The 21,237-nt window shown below is 36.2% G+C and overlaps 2 protein-coding genes across 4 annotated transcripts in view; one reads left to right on the forward strand and one right to left on the reverse strand.

Annotated features, from left to right (window-relative positions):
- TRPM6 (transient receptor potential cation channel subfamily M member 6) overlaps positions 1 to 21,237 on the forward strand; it is a 375,800-nt gene that overhangs the window by 333,072 nt on the left and 21,491 nt on the right. For all 3 annotated transcript variants that reach the window (XR_012516543.1, XR_012516544.1, XR_012516545.1), the window contains 2 exons: positions 3,528 to 3,623; positions 14,564 to 14,683. The gene's annotated coding sequence lies outside the window, so the exon portion shown is untranslated. The remainder of the gene's footprint in view (positions 1 to 3,527; positions 3,624 to 14,563; positions 14,684 to 21,237) is intronic.
- The window catches only part of RORB (RAR related orphan receptor B), a 189,987-nt gene that overhangs the window by 106,402 nt on the left and 62,348 nt on the right, over positions 1 to 21,237 (reverse strand). The window lies entirely within an intron of this gene.

The raw sequence follows: 21,237 nt of genomic DNA on the forward strand, positions 1-21,237 counted from the left end.
CACCAGTTTGTAACCTCTATAAGGTTCTCTTCAATGTCATAATTTTCTCACATTTTTGAGTAACAATGACATTTTTTATCTGCCATTCATAGGACATGGGCTCTGAGCCATTTTTCTAATATGGGGGAAATCTTCCACTGGCCCATTTGCCCTCTTGACTAGTTCTTTATTGTACATGTAGGAAAATCCAGCTAGACATTCATATTTGAGAATGGTAGGAAGTCAATTACCCATAGAATGGTTAACTGGCTCATAATTTCAACCCTAAATCTTGGTCTTATTAATATCATGGCCTAAACAACTAAGTATGGTTATAAACTTGTATAGTCTTATAATTTTCCCACTCCACTTAAAGTACAATGCTTTTTGGGTGTTATTTCTTCTGACAGAATGCGCTATTTCATACATGCTGCTAACTTCAAGAAGAGATATAAATAGGCATTGAATAGATGATCGAGTATTTATACTGTTGCCACAAACCCAAGGAATCTGAGTTTTCTTTGAACTGATTGATACAGATGAAAACTCTTCATTTCACTTCATAAGTATAGACTTTTAGAGCTAAAATAACAATGCTGTTTTTTAGAATGTAAAATAATAATGTACACATGTATAAAGTACATACAGGCACCTTTGAGTTTCTGAAGCTCTAGAGAAATTGTGGCATAAAATATAAAATGTAATAATCCATCAGAGGAATGCCCTGTGTTCTCATGCCTACTTGCACTCATGAATTCAATATCAAATGATGTTTGGTTCTCAGGGGGTGGTGGGGGGTGGGGAATCAGTTCATTAAGAGAGAATTTCATTGCAGGTTTATACAAATCAGAACCTCTGAATAGATTGATGTAGATCTCTAGACTTTTGTAGGAAGAGTAGAAGATTTAAAGAGGAAGACTGAGGCTCACATTTTATGTTAATGTCTCTTGCTCCTTTGCATTTTGGTTTGAGGTCTGCAAACTTTCTCTGTTCAAGCAGGTGGAGACACTTTCCAAAACTGTGGTGAGGTTGTGAAGATAATCAATTCATTTCTGGCAAACCTCACTTGTTAATAGAAGCCTTCCTTTGGTCTTAAGTTCTTGGGATAAGAAATGAAAAACAAAACAAACCTGGTTTTCTTAGTAAATGATCTCTCCCCCATTTTCCCCCTGAAACTAGTCATCTTAGTTTATTAATCAGCTGATGTAGCAGTAGAGCACATGGAGAATGTTTGTTTACAGCTCAAGAAAGAGTCGAGTTTTTGGATCCTATTTCATGCTCTTAACCTTTTACCACTATCTGTTTTATATGTCATGGGTGCATTGTTTAGTCTCTGAGATTGCATGGAGCCTTTTCTCTGGAGCTTAGGACCTTTAATAAGGTTTAAAGGTTTTAAGGGTTTAAAGCCCCTTAAGAAAAGGGGCTGGTGAATTTTCATAAGGGAAGAAGGAAGCTAGTAAATGCATTCTTATTTCAACTTAGGGACACAGAAATTATGTAATTTGTCTGTAATTCTGTGCTACCAAGTTCAAGAACTACTCAGGAATAAGCCTTAATGTAAAGCGAAGAAATTAGGCTGAAACCCCATCTGAACTTTTGGCTCCTCCCCACAGCTGGATGGGGGAAAGCTTCATTCATGTCTGGAGATTCAATGAAGTATTTGATGCTGAAAGAGCTATAACTTCCTGTTATTTATTTGAGGACTTTCCTCTTACGACTTTTGGTGTTATAAACATTCCCATTATACAGTCAAAGTAACTAAGGCATAGTTTATTTCAGTGGCCTCCCCAAGGAAAGACAGACATCATTATAAAACATTGGCTAGCAGAGTTTTCTGGTCAGTTGTTTGGGCTGATTTCTGTGAATTGGTTGGGATCAGCAGCTTAAGGAAAATGCAACTAACTGATCTACTGTCCCTGATGAACATATTTTGATGGCCTTAATTCCTTTTAGGAAAAATAGTATATTCCTAAAAAATCATTATAGAATTATTTTGGGGGCACAAACGAGAAGTGATAGTTTCTCTCCAATCTTCCCTTTAGCTACCATCAATTAGCCTATCAACCAGACTTTGCTCTTGGTCTTACACTGTTTGCTAGGCAATATCTCATGGAAAGATGATTCCAGATCCCAATCAAGGAACAATATTAGAATAATTTCACAATAATTAATATAGAAAAACATTCGACTGTATTTCATACATATTTTGAGATTCTTTGTGTCACAGGGAAGTTTATTTGACACTGGCTAATGACTTCCTCATCCCTCCAGTCACACTTTTGTTGAGGTATATTGTGTCTGTGCCATTTCAAATTTTACTCCTGCTAAATATGGTCATCACCACTTATTCAAAGGGGATAACTAAAACCCCAGTGGATGCCTGAAACCACAGATAGTACCAAATCCTCAAAATACTGTGTTTTTTTCCTACGCATGCATACCTATGATAATTTATAAATTAGGCACAATAAGAGATTAACAACAATAACAAAATAGAATGATTATAACATACTGTAAAAAGTTATATAAATGTGGTTTCTCTCTTTCTCAAAATATCTTAATATTTTCAGACCATAGTTGACTACGTATAATTGAAACTGCTGAAAACAAAACTGGATAAAAAAGGCACTACTGTAAAAGCTCTTTAAGGCTGCTCTGAAATGCCACCCCTGCCCTCCCAATGTTCTGTGGTCAGATAAGCCTTCTCAAAAAGAAACTCTGTCCACTGACAGATGAGAGCCAAGGCTGACTGAAACAAATTGAAATAAAAATCTGGTATTTTCCCTTTTGTATAGCTGGGGCTTTATATGTTACTTCCTTCCATTGTGGTGAGTGTGATATGATAGGAAAAGTCAATGAAAATGATTCTCCAGTTCAGGTTTGCAATTTACATTCTTAGGCAAATAAAGCTTGTTATCCAGAAGCTTGTCAACTATCAATATTTTAAGCTTGTGTCAACCCAACTCTTGTGTGTTGCAACACTGTAGTTTTTAACAAAACCAGGAAGAAAAAAAAAGTGACCCAACCCTCAGAATTCATTTAATCCTGTTGTCTGGGAGGAAAGCCTTTGGGAGTTCAGCCTGTTTAAAATACTCAAAGATGCTACCAGCAACTTAAAACAGACAAACAAAAAAAAAAAAAAAAAAAAGAGAGAGAGAAATATAAAAATGTGAAAGTACACTTTGCAATGTATAAATCATTATGTGTTTAATAAAATAAATAATAAAACAGTAGTGTTGCTACTGTCCAGCGTTTGATATTTAGTTTAAAGTTCTGTGTTCATTTGCTTGTCTTGCTGAAAGTTCTATGAAATGGAATGTTTCTTACAGACTAAATATTATTTACTAAATGTAAATTGTTGCTTATTAGTTTAGATGAGCAAACAATGAAATAAACATTAGAAAATCTCAAAAATATAACTTAATGATCAACTAAAAATCTTCATATATAGGATTAATACAGTATAAACACTGGTTTGTTGGAAAGAGGCATTCTTCTACTCAGATATATAAAGCCAAGGTCAGTGAGTACTCTCTTTTCACATGCAGATAATTGCTGACTGGCGAGCCGGAGTGCAGCAGGACAGGCAGAGGACAAGGGATAAGGACATGCTGAAGCACATCAACCAGCAGAATACCTGACTGGTAATGAAAACTCGTGCAAATGACTTGGGTGGCTTTGGGCGGAAAGATAGAACCCCAGTAGCGATTTAACCAGAATATACTTCTTATAGAAACAGTGCTGAAGACTAAAGGTTTGTGCCATTTTAACTACATTTGTGGTATATGGTAAAATTAATAAGATTTCCTTAAAGAATCTTCTACTCCAAATAAACTTTTAAAATTCAAAATAAAATATCTTTCACAGCATTTTATGTCAAAATTTAAAGAATTCATTTGATAAGACATCTGTATTACTTGGTTGTCTTTTAAATTTTATTTTATTAAAAGGTTTTTGTGGCCGGGCGCGGTGGCTCACACCTGTAATCCCAGCACTTTGGGAGGCTGAGGCAGGTGGATCATGAGGTCAAGAGATTGAGACCATCCTGGCCAACATGGTGAAACCCTGTCTCTACTAAAAATACAAAAAATAGCTGGGCATGGTGGTGCGTGCCTGTAGTCCCAGCTACTCAGGAGGCTGAGGCTGGAGAATTGCTTGAACTCGGGAGGTGGAAGTTGCAGTGAGCCAAGATCGTGCCACTGCACTCCAGCCTGGTGCCTGGCCATGAAACAAGACTCTGCAAAAAAAAAAAAAAAAAAAAAAAAAAAAAAAAAAAAAATTCTGTCTTTTAGGTTCAGAAAGTACATGTGCAGGTTTGTTACATGGGTAAACTGAGTGTCATTGGTGTTTTTACCTGATCATTTTTGACTTCCCGAAGTTCTTCATTCCTTAAACCTAAACATACTTAACCAAATAATGTGGCAGTAGGACCATCTCTAGGAATATGTTCAGTTTGGATCTGCATAATGCTCTCTGTAAACATTTACTGCTTTCTTTCTCACATGAGCCATGAATGACCTAATGTAATCCGTATCTTGTCCCCTTCCTAGACTCCAGTTTTATCCTATGATCTTGGAAACACTAAAAACTTAGACAGGATTGCTCTTGGATGACCCCTACTGTCCTAAGACTTTTAGTACAAAGAAAAACAGCAAGCATAGTGGAAAATGCCCCATAAAGAGGCAGAGTGTTTAGTCCCAGTTTTATCTTTCTCAGTTGCTAGTGTGTGATCTTGAGGAAGCCACTTACCTTCTCAGGTCCTCAGTTTCCTGATCTGTATAATGGGAGTGTGGGTAGGGATTAATATTTTATTCAATTAGGCTAAATAATATTTTGGGATTTCTTTCAGTTTTGCTACTTAAGATTCTTTGAGTTGGGGCTGGAGAGCTGTGGAGCCGGTCTCAAGGAGTGTCACAAAGTTCCTTTTAGTTAAAAAATCAAATTGAACAAAAGCAATTACTGCTTCACATCATAACTAATCTGTCAGGGTGTCAGGCATTTTATACAGGTCATAATTTAGGTCTCATAACAAACCTTCAGAGCCAGTGTTTTTGCCTACATTTTATAAGGTGGGAATCCGAGGATCAGAGAGGCTAAATAACTGCGAAATAAAAAAGCTGGGGTAAACTTACTTATTTGATTTTGGTGTCTCTGCTCCATTTCACTTTGTATCCATAACGGGTGTCACCCTCTGCTAACTTTCTCTCAGAAAGTGTTTTGCTCTTGGTTTTGGAGGCCATCTATCATCCACCTTGCAATTGAATGTCCATAGTTCACAGTTTATTTAAAATAGAAATATACACACTACTTTGCCTACTGACTAGTATTTTCCGTATGAAGAGTCATGCACTGTGATGCCTGATAGTGGTCCTTAGAGCAAATTTACGGTGAGGAAAAGCAAAGGAAACTAAGTCAATTCCTAAAACTAGACTGATGGTAACCCTGCTTTAAAACCCTTGACTATAATTTAAGGTAGTAATAATTTGGAAGACAAAGGAAAGACACCAAGTTTATTCTTAAAAGGAGGATAGGACTCTTACAGAACCATTTTGACACTAGTGAAGAAACTAAATCCAATTCATAGAACTGATTGCACAGGAAGAAACTGATGAACATAGAGAGAAAATTGCTTCAGTGTGTAAGAAGATCAGCAACATAGTTTTTAATGAGTAAACATTTTCATCTTAAGCATCTCACTTAAGCAGAATACACAGACACACACATGCAGTCTTTCTTGCAACCTACATACACTTGAAACCTCTAAAGCACTGGCCTCGCAGGCAGTGTTGCTAGGAAGAACATTATGTCTGCATCCAGACTGCCTGGATGGGAAATCCGGATCCTCCCCTTATAGGCTGTGTGACTGTAGACAAATGAATGAGCGTTACTGCCACAGTTTCCCCATGGGTTCATTATGAATATTGACGGAGTTAATATATAAAGCACTTGCCAGTACATGGCATGTAGTACCCACTAGTTAAGTGCTAGCTATTATTATTGTATAAGAATGTTCTTTAAAAAAGGCTTTTGGAACCCTACCAGCAGGAAACTAAAAAAGCCTTTCAAAATAACATTTTCTAAGCCCACCAATTGCTTTCCCGGGTAGGTTCAAAAAATATACACTGATTAAAAATTTCTATACAGATCGTTGGATAGTTTTCCAAAATGAAATCCAGAGGTTTTCCTGCTAGTCTTAAAAAAATTGTTCGCATTATAATCATGGTGACATGTACAAGGACGATTCCATTTTCTCCCTCCTACTGAGCCCTCTTTTGTCCCCATGAGATCTTGAATTCCCTTCAAGTCTCTTTCTCCCTAAGCCTAGCTAATGCTATGGTCTGCCACTGTTGCCCTTATCCCCACTTCTGTGATGTTTCCATACTTCAAGGCAGGCCACAGAATGGCTGGCATACAACTGGGAATTCCTGCAAGGCTCGCCAAGTTAATGGTGATTAGCTGTTACAGACAGGAGCCAGGACGGGTGTACATGGTCCCAAACAATGGAGTCTTACATGCATCCACAAAAGCTTTCATCTTGAGAACATAACCTCTTGTGAGATATTACTAGAAGTCTCAAGGTAATTGCATTTTACTGGAATCAAACCTAACAAGTATTTTATAATTAAAGATCATGCTGGTTTCCTTTACTATCACCTGCAACTTAATCATGTACTTGAAGCTTCCCACAAATAGCGAGGCTGTTTAATATTTATTGAACATCCACAATTACCTTTACATTTCATTTCTCTGGAAACACACTTCCTTGGTTTGGCTTCTAGGGACCTTGAAGAAGACCATTATTTTATTAAGAAGGAGGCAAGAAATCCTGCGTGATAATATTACTAATAACACCAGCTCACATTTCACAGGGCTTTTTCATTTACAAAGTGCTTTTACATGCATTATCTCATTTGATCTTCACAAAATTGTGTCCGATTTGTCCTTCCTACTCTGTGGAGTCTAATATTCCCTGTACCACTCTGTAAGGAGACTGCTTTTTATCCCTCCCTCTTCTGACTTTTAATCTGCAAGATTTTAGGAGGCAGATCTCTAACTTACACAGGCAGCTGCTCAACATTTTTCTGTGTCGACTGTCTTGTGAGCTCTGGTAGTCAAATTTTAAACAATTGGCCGTTTGAGAGAATTAGCCTATTCCTTGGTGAATGTCCAGGCATATACATTTGTCTTGGAAGATAAGAATAGTAAATCAAAGTTAGAAATTTTTGCAGACAATCTATATAAACTTGGGCTTTCTGTCAGGCAGGTGAATTCAAATCATTGTGGCTCTACCCCTTCCTGTACTGCTCAGGGGGCTTCAGAAACTTTTCTCGAGTGCTCAGGTGAAGAGCATGTCAGTGTCAAGCCATGTCAAATAAACAATCGAGTTGGGTGAAATGAGGGTGACTGCTAAGCAAATGCAAAGCCCTGCAGGTCCTCCATCTTCCCTTTGCCCTGGGACTGTCTCTAACAAGTGGACATTTTCTGAGCAATCCTGGAGCCATCACGGAGGCTGAGACTCAGTTTCCTTGTTTGTAAGATGAGAAGAGTAATTAATACCCATTTGCAGGGTAATTTTTAAGGTAAACAAGGTGATTTGTTAAGAGTCTGGGCATAAAAATGATAGTCTTGCAGTTGTTGCTATTGAGAGAGGCACAGTCTATCTCTTTTTGTATCAGTCTAGGTATTTAAGGTGTCCATACTCAATGTCAATATGGCTCAACCAGTTTTTCAAGGGTTTAGAACACACTTTCAGCATTTCAATTTCTTATAGTTATTCACTTTCATATCCCTCCTGCACAAATACTCTTTTGGCCCCCATCAGTGCCAAGTTTTGGTCCCACATAAACTTAGCACTGAGCAGTGTGATTGCGACTGCTGATAGGAACGGGCTCTCCTTTGTGTCCAGTCTCATTCCTGAGGCTTCGCTTTCTCTCTTTTCCTCTTTCTTTATAATCTCAGAAAAAAGTCACCAGAATTTTAAGATTTATTCTTGCTTAAACAACTTGGATTCTCAATCATATGGCTAGTTTATGGCTTTTTAATGTTTTCAAGTTGCAGATTTACATAGAAAATTTACCTATGAGTTACAGGTGATCCAAAACGGTTGGAGTTTGTGCCCAATTCTGACTCTATGGTTTTGTCATTTTATCATCATCTGGTTGCACTATAATGTGGATGGTGGTAAAACCCTAGAGACACACAATTAGCCATGTTTTCACCAAATTCCATGCTTTATTATTTTTAAAGAGCTCTTTAATGCTACCATTTATGCAATTGTTGTTAACAGCATATTTAAATTAATAAAGAAATATTAAGGGAAAATATTCATGAGGTAAAATAGAGAAGATAATTTGAGGATAAACATTGAAGTAAACCAGCTTGAAGTATTAAAATGATATAACAACCCAGCAGAATACTGGCTTATTTCCCCTCTTAAACTTTCTCTCAATTAAGATCACACTTTATTTGATATTGTATTTATGGAGGACCCCTGAAACTGACTCATGGCTGGGTCTGTTTTCTGATCGGGTAGTGGGAGTTGTATGTGTGGATCAAAGCAGTCACTGCTTGTTTTTTGGGGAAGGAGTAAATATGGTAATGAGACCGCCAGACGATCAGGCAAGACACAATGAGGAGGCAGTCAATAAAAGCTGTGGAAATCTAGAATGGACATCATCTTCATCTTGCTGGGCTGATGCGGGCATCATAATGGCGCCTCTGTTCCTTTAAAACACTGCTCAGATAATGGCCTGGCCTCCCACGCATTCCGAGAGGGGCCTCTAGCCTTACCGAAACTCTATCCTGACCACAGACCTTATTTCCCCTTGCAGCTTTGATACCCTGTCCAGCCAAGTTATCCTCCAGAGACACAGTTGCTGTTTCTTTCGATGTGCTCCACAGTAGTTTTAGAAATTGCTTCAAGAGCACCTGAGGACAGAAATTCCCTCTGCCTTCACTACCCTTTCCCTCTCATCATACACAGACGTTGTCAAGAGTTTTATTAGTGAAGTTCTTTAACATTAATCTATGGAGACAATCTGGCAGTTGGTTATTGCTCTGAAAAGCAACCAAAAGGAGTTGGAAACCAGACAGTAACTGGGAGATGTTTGGCCAAGTGCTTTGTCCTTGTGAGTTTTTGAAGCAGTGTAAGTCATTAGCAAGCCCATGCTAATTGAATTTGATTTCATGTCAACACTGTCACAGTCACATAAAGTACATCAATAAAATCCCAACCCTGTTTGCTGCAATCATTAGGCCCAGTTGTTTTTTTTTTTTTTTTTTTTTTTTTAACAACAAAAGCTCAGGCTTTGGTTGAAGGTTGTTACATCAAGCTCAGGGAATGCAGTACTTCCTGGCCTTCCATGGAAAAAATTTCAAGCACTGACGCTGTCATTTAGAGAGGAGCCAAAATTGAATGGGAAAACACACTTGTACAAATGACATGCACAAGTGGCTGGTTGGCCCCTCATTGATAGCTGACGTGTGACTACCTCAAAACAGTTACAGATCATGCTTGAATTCTTTACAAGGTGTACCCATTAATTAAATATCCAAAAAGGCACCACACACTTTGTTCAAAAAAGTGAGGTCCATGGAATGAAGATGTGGAAAAAACACATTTAAACTCTCTAGTCTTCAGTAATTAAAATATGTGGGAAACTTTTGTTGCTTTTACCTCAATTTACGTACTTGAGAGGTTGGGAAAATGGGCATCTGACTGAATTATCAAAATAGTTTAAAGCAAAAAAGATAAGATTTTCGTGATCTACAATTAAAAGATTCCGAAGGGTGAAAATTACCCTCTCAAATTCAGCTACAATTTTCTAATTTTGGAACAGTTGTTTGATGAGCAGTTTCCTCACATTCTTACCCCTGATGCCACACATGAAGGGAAAATTGGGAATCTTTCACAGGGTGGCACTGGGAGTTGTTTTAACTTATATTGTCATGTTACACCTGGATAAAGAAACATATAAAGTAATTAAGTGAAACCTACTGAGGAAAACGGGGATTTCAGCTGAATTTAGCTAATTAATCCCAAGACTGGCCCCAAGTGTAGAAAGAAAAAAATATTCCAAGGGATTTTCCTTATCGGTTTTAATTTAGTTCTGGGCAATGGCAGTGTGTTTCTCCTGGTTTTGTATCTCATTACCCTCAAGAGCACCCTTTTTCCCTCCCGTGACCTGCACTTCGAGGGTGATACCATCAGCTCATCAATTGTCAATGCTACCAGTTCAATAACCAGCTATCATGGCGGGGCATCTTTCTTGATGAGAGGCAACTGCAGATCTTGGCTCTCTCCAAAAATAGCCTGTATGCAGTGCCAGGTAACCCCAGATTTCCTCGGTCATCTAAGCTCAGGAAAAAAACTTCATACCTGTGCTTTCTTTGGAACATGTTCATAGTCAAATAATGATTACATTTCTTGTGATTTTGGTCTTGAGACATAACTGACCATAATATATTTTTTTATATCAGTACCTATTGTAACCATCGTTCCTTAAAACCAGTACAAATTGTCTCTATGAATAAATGTTATCTGTGCTTCCCTAGCCCGTTGAATTTGGCAGTCTGAATTAAAAAAAAGAGAGAACGATGGAGCTTTTCATTTAGTATCGCATGGTACAATAATAGTTACTCTAGGGAATTAGCTTTCACTAAACCCTAGTGACAGTCGCAAATTAACATCTCAGGTGGTGCTGTGTTGGAGTGTAGAAGGCCTTCCCCAGGTAGAGAAAGAAAGTTCCCCAGAGGTCTCTGCACGATGCAATATAATGTTACGCAGAAACCAGGTAAGAGCCTCAGGAGAGTGGGAGAGGTGCAGAGATGCGCACCAGCTGGGAACATCCACGGAAGGAATTATCACTGCTTTTTTGTGTGAGGAAGGTGGCTCAGAGAGCATTGACCACAACCTGTGCTGGAAATCCTGCCTTTCAGCCTTGCCTTTCCTCTAGGAGAACAGGGCTATATTTAACATCTGCAGCCTCTCATTTGATCAAATCATAGGAGCATGACATCATGGAGGTGAAATTTATCATATTAAAAACCAGAATTCTCATTTAAAAAATTAACCTCAAAGTTAAAAAATATTAGTTCATCTTTTTCTATCATGAAACAAATAACATTGAGTAATATTAGGTACTCTTCATCCATGATAATATTTGTTTAAAATATCATAGTTAATTTAAGTTAAGAAAATCCATATTTAGTTTTAAAAATTCTTTTAACAATGATAACCTTTCTCAAGTAAAAATAGAGATTTTTTTTTGAGGAGAACAACTATTCCCCAACTTTAAACTATGTTTTTTTTTTTTTTAAAAGGAAAGTAGCAATTACCATAGTAAAAAATACTGCTCTGGAGTACTCACTGCTATATAGCATTATAATGCATCAATTTTCATGTGTTGTATACCACAATATTCTAAAGAATTCTAGAATTTGAGGGATGAATGATTTAGTCATGATTTAGGTGAAATTCTTTGTTTCAAATTTAATGCAGGCAGTATGCATTTTAAGACTTTAATTTTGCTTATAGTAATTTAACCACTTTTTAGGAAATGCTCTGACTTCACTGTTGATACCAACATCAACCACACGATGTCACCAATAACTGTAGTACTGATAGCCTTGGGAAGAAACTAATACAGTACACACATTTCCCCATAGGTTAAATTGTTTTCTATTTTGTTCATGAATTTTCTTTCTGTCAAACTAACAAGAATTTACTATTAATTATATTATTTATTATTAATTTATAACAACAGTGTGATTCCCAGAATTTACAATTTTTGAGGTTTACTTTAAAAAATATTTATAATAAAATGAAAAGTAATATCCTTTTAAAAGATCCATTTGCTTATTCACTTTCATGTACGTTCTGATGATATAACTGGGAGGTATGGTAAGAATTAATCAAAGGGCATGTATTGAACACTATTTTTCAGGCTCTGTGGTGAGACACATTCATACACACACACGTGTGCACACCCAACTTCATGAGCCAGAGTACACTTGAGTTCTAATCAATAATTCTTCAAGAATTCTTTTCTAGAATTCTTTTGTTATGTGAAAGTTAGAAAGAATAGAATATTCTTTCCTCCGTGAAATTGTACCAGCAATGTTTAATATTTATGTGTCATATAATTACTCTTTTTGGCATAACACAAGATTGATTAAAGTAACATTTGACCTCTTTTCATGAAGGTAAAACCAATCTTTTCTATCTCCAATTCTTCCCACAAGTGTATTCTAAATTTACAAGATTAAAAAAAATAAACATATTGTGATTGTAAGACCAACTTTTTCCCTTGAAATGGTTTATCATAATATTATGCTTAATTATGCAAATACGCTGGAGGCTTTTTTTATGGGTGCATCAGCCAAACTCAAATACATTAAAGATGACAAATACATATTCATTTACACATTCAGCACATATATGCCTGTATGCAGAATTCAATTAATTTACAAATAAATTGATGCATGTAATGATACAAATATTAAAATATGAGAAGGTATGGAACAAAACTATTTGAAGAATGCTTATGGAAAATATCTTTTGGTTAAAAATAACAAACCTCTAAGGAATCAAATTTATTTTGTGGATTATTCTCCATGTAATTCCAAAGATTTCTGAGGAAGAAAGAATTTTAGTATTGTAAGATTGACAGTTTTACTAGCTCTAAAAAATATCAACTGAAGTTTTATGTTGTTAAAATGGATATGCTGTTATTTTTTAAGGAACATAGGAGGGGAGGGGAAAATAAAAAGGATATTAATCAAAATCTTTCATGAGATTTAAAATAATAGAATAAAAATTTTAACAGTTTCCAAATATTTGCTGGGAAAACATACAGGTGAATCTTTTAATTTAATAAGCTGGATAGTTGGCCTTATTTATATACAGTAAAAGAAAGAGAAATGTACATTTGTATTATAGTTGTCAGATAGATAGTCATGTTTGTGAAAAAATGCAGTATATAATTTTCCTGAGCTATTTTAAAAATATTTATAAATAAAACTACAAATTTTTTGATTTTGTAGATTATTTTTGAGGTCACCTGCTTCCAGTGATGAGCAGTGGCTTATAAAAACAGCACACATTTTACCTTTAAGGCTAGTATTTGTGATCGGTTTTTACACTTGCTATTTCAGTACAACACATCAAATTTACAAATTAATCTTATCCCCAGACATCAAAAAATGCAAAGTAAATATTTTGTACTTTTTTGGTATATAACAAACACTCTTGAATTGGCTTTGCTTTTAAAATTGTCATCATAATAAACTTTCACTAAAAAAATAGCATTGACATTTCTAAATAAACCTACACTACACACTATATACTTATATATATATGTGTGTGTGTGTATGTATGTATATATACATGTATGTGTGTGTATATATATGTATATATATATATTCTTAATGTCTTTGAGTATAATATTTTTAACAATGAAGTTAAAAGAACATCTCATATATTCATAAAAACTTAAGAAAAACGAAAACAAGCTTTATAAAGCTTGAAATAATGACAAATATGTCATTGTATTAATGACCTCCCAATTTGGACTTGCATAACAATAATAATAATAATTCTATTTTATAACAATCTAATAAGAATTTTTCCACTTGTGTCTGGTGACTGAAGTAGATTCATATATGCTTTATTTACACTATAACATATCAATGGTTTATATTTATCCTAGCAACAACCTGTTCAGCTAACAAAAACCTTAACATTGGTACATTCACATTAAAGTGTCTAGCTAAACACATTATGTTTTCTTAGAAGAAGAGTTCTTCCAATAAGGGCTTTTTTGAGTTTATGATTTTCAATATATGATAAAAGATGAAAGATTTTCATAACCAGAACTGTGACACTATAAATATCTTGAGAAAACTGCAAATATTTTAATATACATTTATACTTATAAATATTTTAGGTTTAGATTTTAAATGTTGATTTCACTCTAGGTGATAATGCTAGTTCAAACCATTGTAACATTTTTAAAGACAATCTCCCAGTTAATTTTCTTAAGAAAATAAATCATTGCTGCTCTCATAGTCATATTTATTGTTCTAATTTTCATAATTTTAGGTGACCTTTCTTTATCTTTTATATAATGACCTAAAAAATCACAATAATTTTGTTGGGTTTCTATTATTAAAAAAATTATATAAATAGATGCTGTAGGCCAATATAGAAGAAAAATATTTTTCACCTGAATCAGCAGCTTTGGGAGTGTTGTCCAGTACTGAACTTTATTTTGTTTTGTTTTGTGTAGCAAACTGTACATGCTTAACATGCGAAAGGTGTTAAATAAAAATTTGGAATATTTGAGCTCTGTGTGAAATATTGACAGCAGGAAGAATTGGGAACGATGTGTTAGATTATTAACCTAGATAATTTGTCTGTTTAAATTACAGATTTGTGGTTAATAAACACATATAAAGCCTCTTAAGTTGTTAAAACTCTGGGTTGTAAAAATAAAATGACAGTAGGCTTAAAAGCTCTATGACAAGTCACCTGGCAGTTCTTGATGCTTGGTCTGGAATTCATCAAAATGTGTTTTCTTTCAAGGCACTTCCATTCCAAAGAAAGCACAGATACATACAATACCTTCGAATGAAAGGGACCGCTCACTCAGAGAGAGAAATACTTCAGAGTTCTGAAAATGGGACTGTCCAGAATTAATCTTTCGTAAGTGGTACCATTTTCCTTATGACTGGCAACCAAGTCTCAGAATGAGGAGAGACTGTGGTGCTGAATTAAATTTGATATGAGTAATTGCTTTGGAAAAGACAGGATCTATCAAAACTATCATTTCTGTGGAGACCGTCATTTTCCCCAACTTTTATCATGTTCCTGTTCCTGAGAGCTGTGACATTGAGGAACCTGACTTTTCTGTCTTTGCCATTACTTATTCTGAATTCCTGCCCCTTTCTCTATCTTGGTTATGTGAGCTCAGTAACCCAGAAGAAAATGTCAAGGTCCAGTTCAATGTGGTCTTGTGTCAATCTGTTTCCTTCCTTTGGAATTCATCCAACTTTTCTAGGACTAGAGGTTCCTCTCATATAGAGGGCATTCTAGCCAGGAGTGGTGGCTCACACCCATAATTCCAGCACTTTGGGAGGCTGAGGCAGGTGGATCATTTGAGGACAGGAGTTCAAGACCAGCCTGGGCAACGTGACAAAACCTTGTCTCTGCTAAAAATACAAAAAAATTAGCCAGGCATGGTGGTGTGCGCCTGTATTTCCAGGTATTCAGGAGGCTGAGGTAGGAGATTCCCTTGAACCCAGGAGGCAGAGGTTGCAGTGAGCCAAGATCCCGCCATTGCACTCCAGCCTGGGCGACAGAGCAAGATTCCATCTCAGAAAAAAAAAAAAAAGGGCATTTGTTGCCCCAAATGAGGTGGGTAAGCAACAACTTTTTGAAAACCAAAACCCACAGAAGCTTCTGGGTTATTTTAGGGTCCTAGATAGAAAGACCACTTACATCAACAAATGACAATGTCAGTATGACTGAATAACTGAAATACTAATGACATCTCTGATTTAATTGGGGCTAGCAGCCTTACATCTTACCCCACTTTTTTTTTTTTTTTTTTTTTTGAGATAGAGTATTGTTCTGTCACTCAGGCTGGAGTGCAGTGGCACAATCCCAGCTCACTGCAAACTTCACCTTTCAAGTTCAAGTAATTTTCCTGCTTTGCCCTCTGCAGTAGCTGGAATTACAGGCATGCCACCACGCCCGACTAACTTCTGTTTTTAGTAGACACGTGGTTTCACCATGTTGGCCAGGATAGTCTCAAACTCCTGACTTCAGGTGATCCATCCACCTCAGCATCCCAAGGTGTTGGGATTACAGGCATAAGCCACTGCACCCTGACAAAAGCGCTTATTTTATAGAAGCTAAAGATTTGGAGAAGATATAAAGAACCATTGTAGAAACACAAAACTGTTGATAGTAGTAGAGACAGAATAAGACAACTAATAAAACTAACAAAATAATAGAAAATAACGTAAGTAATATGTTCTCATAACATGAGAAGAAATGTGCATGAGCATTACCTTGTATCCTCCCAACAACTCTATGAAGCAGAATGATTTTGAGATTCTAACTTAAAAAGTTTAGATTTCATAGAGCTGGAAAAAAATGAATTGCTGTAAAAGCTTTTGATGAAAGGCATTACTGGAGAGTATATTTGGGCTAATGGATTTCGCTGGTGTTGGATTTTATCATTCTCTCACTCTTTCTTTCATCGTTTGAGGTGATAGGTGTTGGTAAAGGACAGCGAGAAAGGAAGCAGATTTACCATTGCCCTCAATAGGTAGCACATACATTGATGACAATGGTCTTTTTCACTTTTATTAATACTTTGTCAGTGCCTAAGAGCAAGATTGGAATGTATGAAGTATTTTTACACAACCCTTTTAACGAGGAATTTTAGGATTGGAGATCATCAGACCATCTTGTTCAAAAAGTACTTGTCATTAATCAGGGAAGTTTTTTTTGAATTAGGCAATTCTGATATTCACGTTAAGAGATATGAAGAGGACTCTGACTTAAGTCTAAGTATAGACGATGAAACCAGGAGATCTTACTCAACAGAATATCCATAGGACAATCACATATAACTGAAAAAGATTTATTTTGCCAACACACAAGCAGATAAGCTTAAGTAAAAACATATGAAAAAGAAGATGCTTTTTAGGGAAAGGCATGGTCTAAGATATTAAGACAAGTTTTTACATTTTACTTTTTGAATAAATGTAAAGATAAATAATTTTCATCTTAACAACACAATAAGTTTAACTACTTAGAGGTCATGTGTCTGCTTAACAAGTTAAAAGTAAATAAAACCACTCTGATCTTTAAGGTACAGAAAACTTATGAAAAAAGTTGAATGCTGATATTTGCCAGCAAAAATGAGAGCTGGCAGTGAACAGTGATGAAACTCATCATTTATATGATGTTAGTCAATATATTGATTTTGATGTGAATATTTCTCAAATATTCATTGTTCTTCTACTCAACATCACTAGATGTTAAACCAAAGAAGAAAGAGTTAGAAATTCACTTGTTGGTTCTCTCTAGCAATTCTCAAACAGTAATTTTATTTGTAAACATTTGTGAATAAGTGGATTTTTGCACAGGGCCCTTTCTGCTGAGTGAGTATATTGTGGTGTGACTTTGCAAAGAGTGGGTGTTTTTAGCTCAGAGTTATCCTGATATCTGGTATTCATGTCATTAGTTACTGAATACCAGATTCAAGTAACACATAATAGGAACCACCACTGACAGAGATGTAACAACACAATAGGAAATTTAAAGAGAAGCTTATTTTCTTTTTCTGTGTCTGATAAGTGCCCATTACAGCAAAGAGATCTTCTTTGTGATATTCGCCACTGCTCAAAGATGCCAGTGAACCAATATTTACTCAACCCATGCTGAGAAGTTGTAAGCAGAAAGATGTTCTGAATGTTTGCTGCCAATCAGAAAGCCACACTTTCTCAATGCCGCCAACCAAGCCTAAGCTCCTGGCCTCTTTACACCCTTTAAAAAAATACTAGAACTGAGAAATTGAGATCCCATTAAATCTCAACCTGTCAGTACTTTCTCCTAGTCTGTTTCTCTTAAAAAATCTTTTACATTTTTAAGTTTTTATGAATCCTAGAGAATGCCATATTTTTTAAAAAGGAAACTAAAATAAAAACCACATTTACATGAACTCTACCTACCTTTCACCAACTGCATATTTACAGACTGTTGAAAGAACCATAGCCAGCTACACAAAGTAATGACTGCAGAAATGGAAAAGGGGAAGAAAAACTGAACAACCAAGAGATACAGCAGCCAAAACAAGTACAATTCTTTTCAGCAATATGCCCAAGTGGGAGAAAATGGTGGGTCTGCAAGTTCCAGTAATTTACAGGTTACATACCTCACAAGGAAGTAGTGATGTAGCAGATGCAAGAAAGGAAAACTACAGTAGAAAATGATTTTCTTGGAAAACCATTCAAATACAGAGGCATAGGCATTCTTACTTGGAACATGAGGTATAGACACAAATCCTTATACTTCATTTGCTTTTTCTCTTAGTCAATGAATTGTGATTAACTTCACAATTCTATACTATTATATAGCAATGATAATGATCTTCATAGCTACACCATGAAGGAAATGGACAGATGTTAGAATACATCTTTACAGAGACTCAGAGGGGCTAAGTGTCTCCTCTAAGGTTATCATGGCCCAAAGCAGGTGATACTAGCAATTGAGACCAGGTTTTCTAATTCATAGATTAGAATTCTTTATATGTTTTCTTGTGTAGGACATTGGGCATGACAGCTTGACTAGCGTTTGAAACAGCATTTGAACTAGTATATGTCAAAGAAGAGAAATGAGAAACAGGCATATTAAATTTTGTGATGGCTAGTCTCCATTTGCCTACAGCTGCATTCTCTGCCATTGTTTGCCTTGCTTGGGGCCTCAGAAGGCTGGCACTTAATGAAGGACATCCCTGGTCTTCCCTGCCTTCTGGCTTCTCATTATAGTCAGCATCGGGAGGCATCTGTTTTAAACTCCCGTCTTTGGCACAGCTCTGGCAGTATCTGCATCCCTCCAAGACTTGCTTTCTTCAGTCCCTAACACAACCACTCAACTCACAGGTTTTAGCTGGAAACAGGCTGCCCTAGGGTTTTAGCCTCTTCCTTTGTCGTTAGTTCTGCATGCCTCAGCATCCCTTAGCCCTGCCCATCCTTTATAGATAGTCCCTTCGTTACAAGTCTCTTCAAGACACATCACTGTAAAAAATGCACAACTTCAATCTAATCACAAAGGAACGTTGGACAATTCCATATGGAGGAAACATCAATGAAATAACTGGCCTTTACACTTTAAAATGTTAATGTCATAAAAGAAGAAAATGAACTCAGGAAATAGTTCTGATTCAAGGATACTGACAATCGGGCGTGGTGGCTCATGCCTGTAATCCCAGCATTTTGGGATGCAGAGGCGAGCGGATCACAAGTTCAGGAGTTTGAGACCAGCCTGGCCAATATGGTGAAACCCCATCTCTACTGAAAATACAAAAATTAGCTGGGCATGGTGGCACGCACCTGTAATCCCAGCTACTCAGGAGGCTGAGGCAGAAGAATCTCTTGAACCTGGGAGGTGGAGGTTGCAGTGGGCTGAGATCACACCACTGCACTTCAGCTTGGGCAACAGAGCAAGACTCTGTCTCAAAACCAAACCAAACCAAACCAAACCAAACCAAACCAAAACAAAACAAAACAAAACAAAAACCAGACTGAAGAGACATGACAACTGAAGGCATGGGTAATCCTGATAACCAATGTATTTTCAGATAGAATGAAGGCAAACAGTGTACATTCCCATGACTCTAAATGGATCATGTTAGAGAAACGGGTTGCAGGAAAGAACTATTTATGTGTTTTACTTTTGATTTTTAGTGAGGGTAAATAATTATGAAATTACAAAAAAACTGTGATAATCCCATACCATTTATCAATATGGAAATATGCTTAGGTTTATTATTATATACATTTATTATTTTGTTATATAAATTATGATTAAACCAATTTATTAGAAAAATTTCAAAAGAATGACTAAGATCTTTGGAATCTGCCTCAAAATTTAACCCAAGAACTTTTGGTGTCTCTTTGGAAAGATACCAAATGTTTCTACCAAATCTAAAAACTTCTGAGAATGTATGCATTTTCTTAGATCTATGAAAAAGCAACCCTACTCGTGCCATTTTCCCTGATGTTTTCAGTTCAATAACCTGGTTTGGAATTAGAGGTGATTGTTCATAGATGGAGGAGATACAGTGCTCTTTAATACATTTTGTGTGGATGACATTCTTACATTGCTAGAGAATTTAAGGGATGTGGCATATTGAGCCTTCTGCCCTATTTCGAATTCTGAGTACTTTCATTAAGCCGCATTCACAAGCACACTATAAATTAAAAACATTTTGCACTTCAAGTCATAATTTGCATTTGAACTTTGTAGACTAAGCTGTAAGGTAAACACCACAAGGATGCTTCTAGAGATGGATTCTTACTCCTAAATGACATGTCATATGAGAGCCTTGAGGTTCTCACATGTCACTGAAGAATAGTGAATAGAAATGGGTAAACTGTAGGGGAAACAAATGGTCCAATTCTCTTAGCATTTTCGGAATACCTTTGCTTTAGGTTTTTGATACATGAATTTCAAGCAGGATTTATTCTATATGACTATTCAGTATTAATACATTCAAATGACATTTTGCAAATGATTTGCAACATGGTCGTATGACATTTATGTGGAATTCTTAGATCTTTCCTTACTGTCCTTGCTTGAAAGATCCTGAGAGTCCTAACTCAACTCCTTTCTGTATGACCTTGAACAATGCCTTTAAAAGAAGCAGGCTTTGGTTTTTTCCTAAACAAGGGAGGATGACAGTATTACATCTACTGTATGGGAAGGTTATGAATATTTCAATATTGCTATCAAGGTGCATTCATCTCTTTGGTAGGAAAATGTCATAGAAAACCAGAATATTACTATTATTATCCTGTCTAGCCTAAGTGATCTTTAAAGTCCAAAGGTCCTGTCATTGTGTATAAAAATCCAGTCTGAAATATCTGGATTTGTTTTTAAATTTCATCAGAATTTTAGCTCTATCAATAATGTGCAAAGTCAAAGGTGAAACTGTAGCTATATTAAAAAGAAAAACAACTCACCAAGACTTTAAAACATGCAGGGAAACATGGGTCTGGGTCGAGGGAGTTGTCATCCAGTAACTCCACCCAATACCAGTCTCGTTTTCATATTGTGGCAGGAGCAGCTAGGTCTAAGATGTCTGCCTTCCATTAATTTCTATACCTTGGAGCTTGGGAGGCAATGTATAACGAGTCACTCTACCTCTTCCAGGGTTTTAGAAGCCTGGTATTCTGGTATATATGGTAAATAAAATGATTTGTTAAAAAGACACAGATATACAAGGAAATATTAAGAAATATTGTTTGCAGAGATCTGGTGCCATGATTTTTTCAGAACAGTAGTAATTTTATATATTTTTCCCCCTGCCCTGGGCCCATGGTGCTTATCAAATCGAAAGCACGGAGTTTGGGAAATATGGCTACCAAGTACAACATTTTAAAGTGGACAACCATGCGCCAATCCAAGAGACTGAAGTCTTAATTAAACGGGTCAGTTACATTTTCCCTAGAATTTTCTTTTCT

Source organism: Saimiri boliviensis, chromosome 2 (genome assembly GCF_048565385.1).
Source record: "Saimiri boliviensis isolate mSaiBol1 chromosome 2, mSaiBol1.pri, whole genome shotgun sequence".
Taxonomy (NCBI): Eukaryota; Metazoa; Chordata; class Mammalia; order Primates; family Cebidae; genus Saimiri; species Saimiri boliviensis.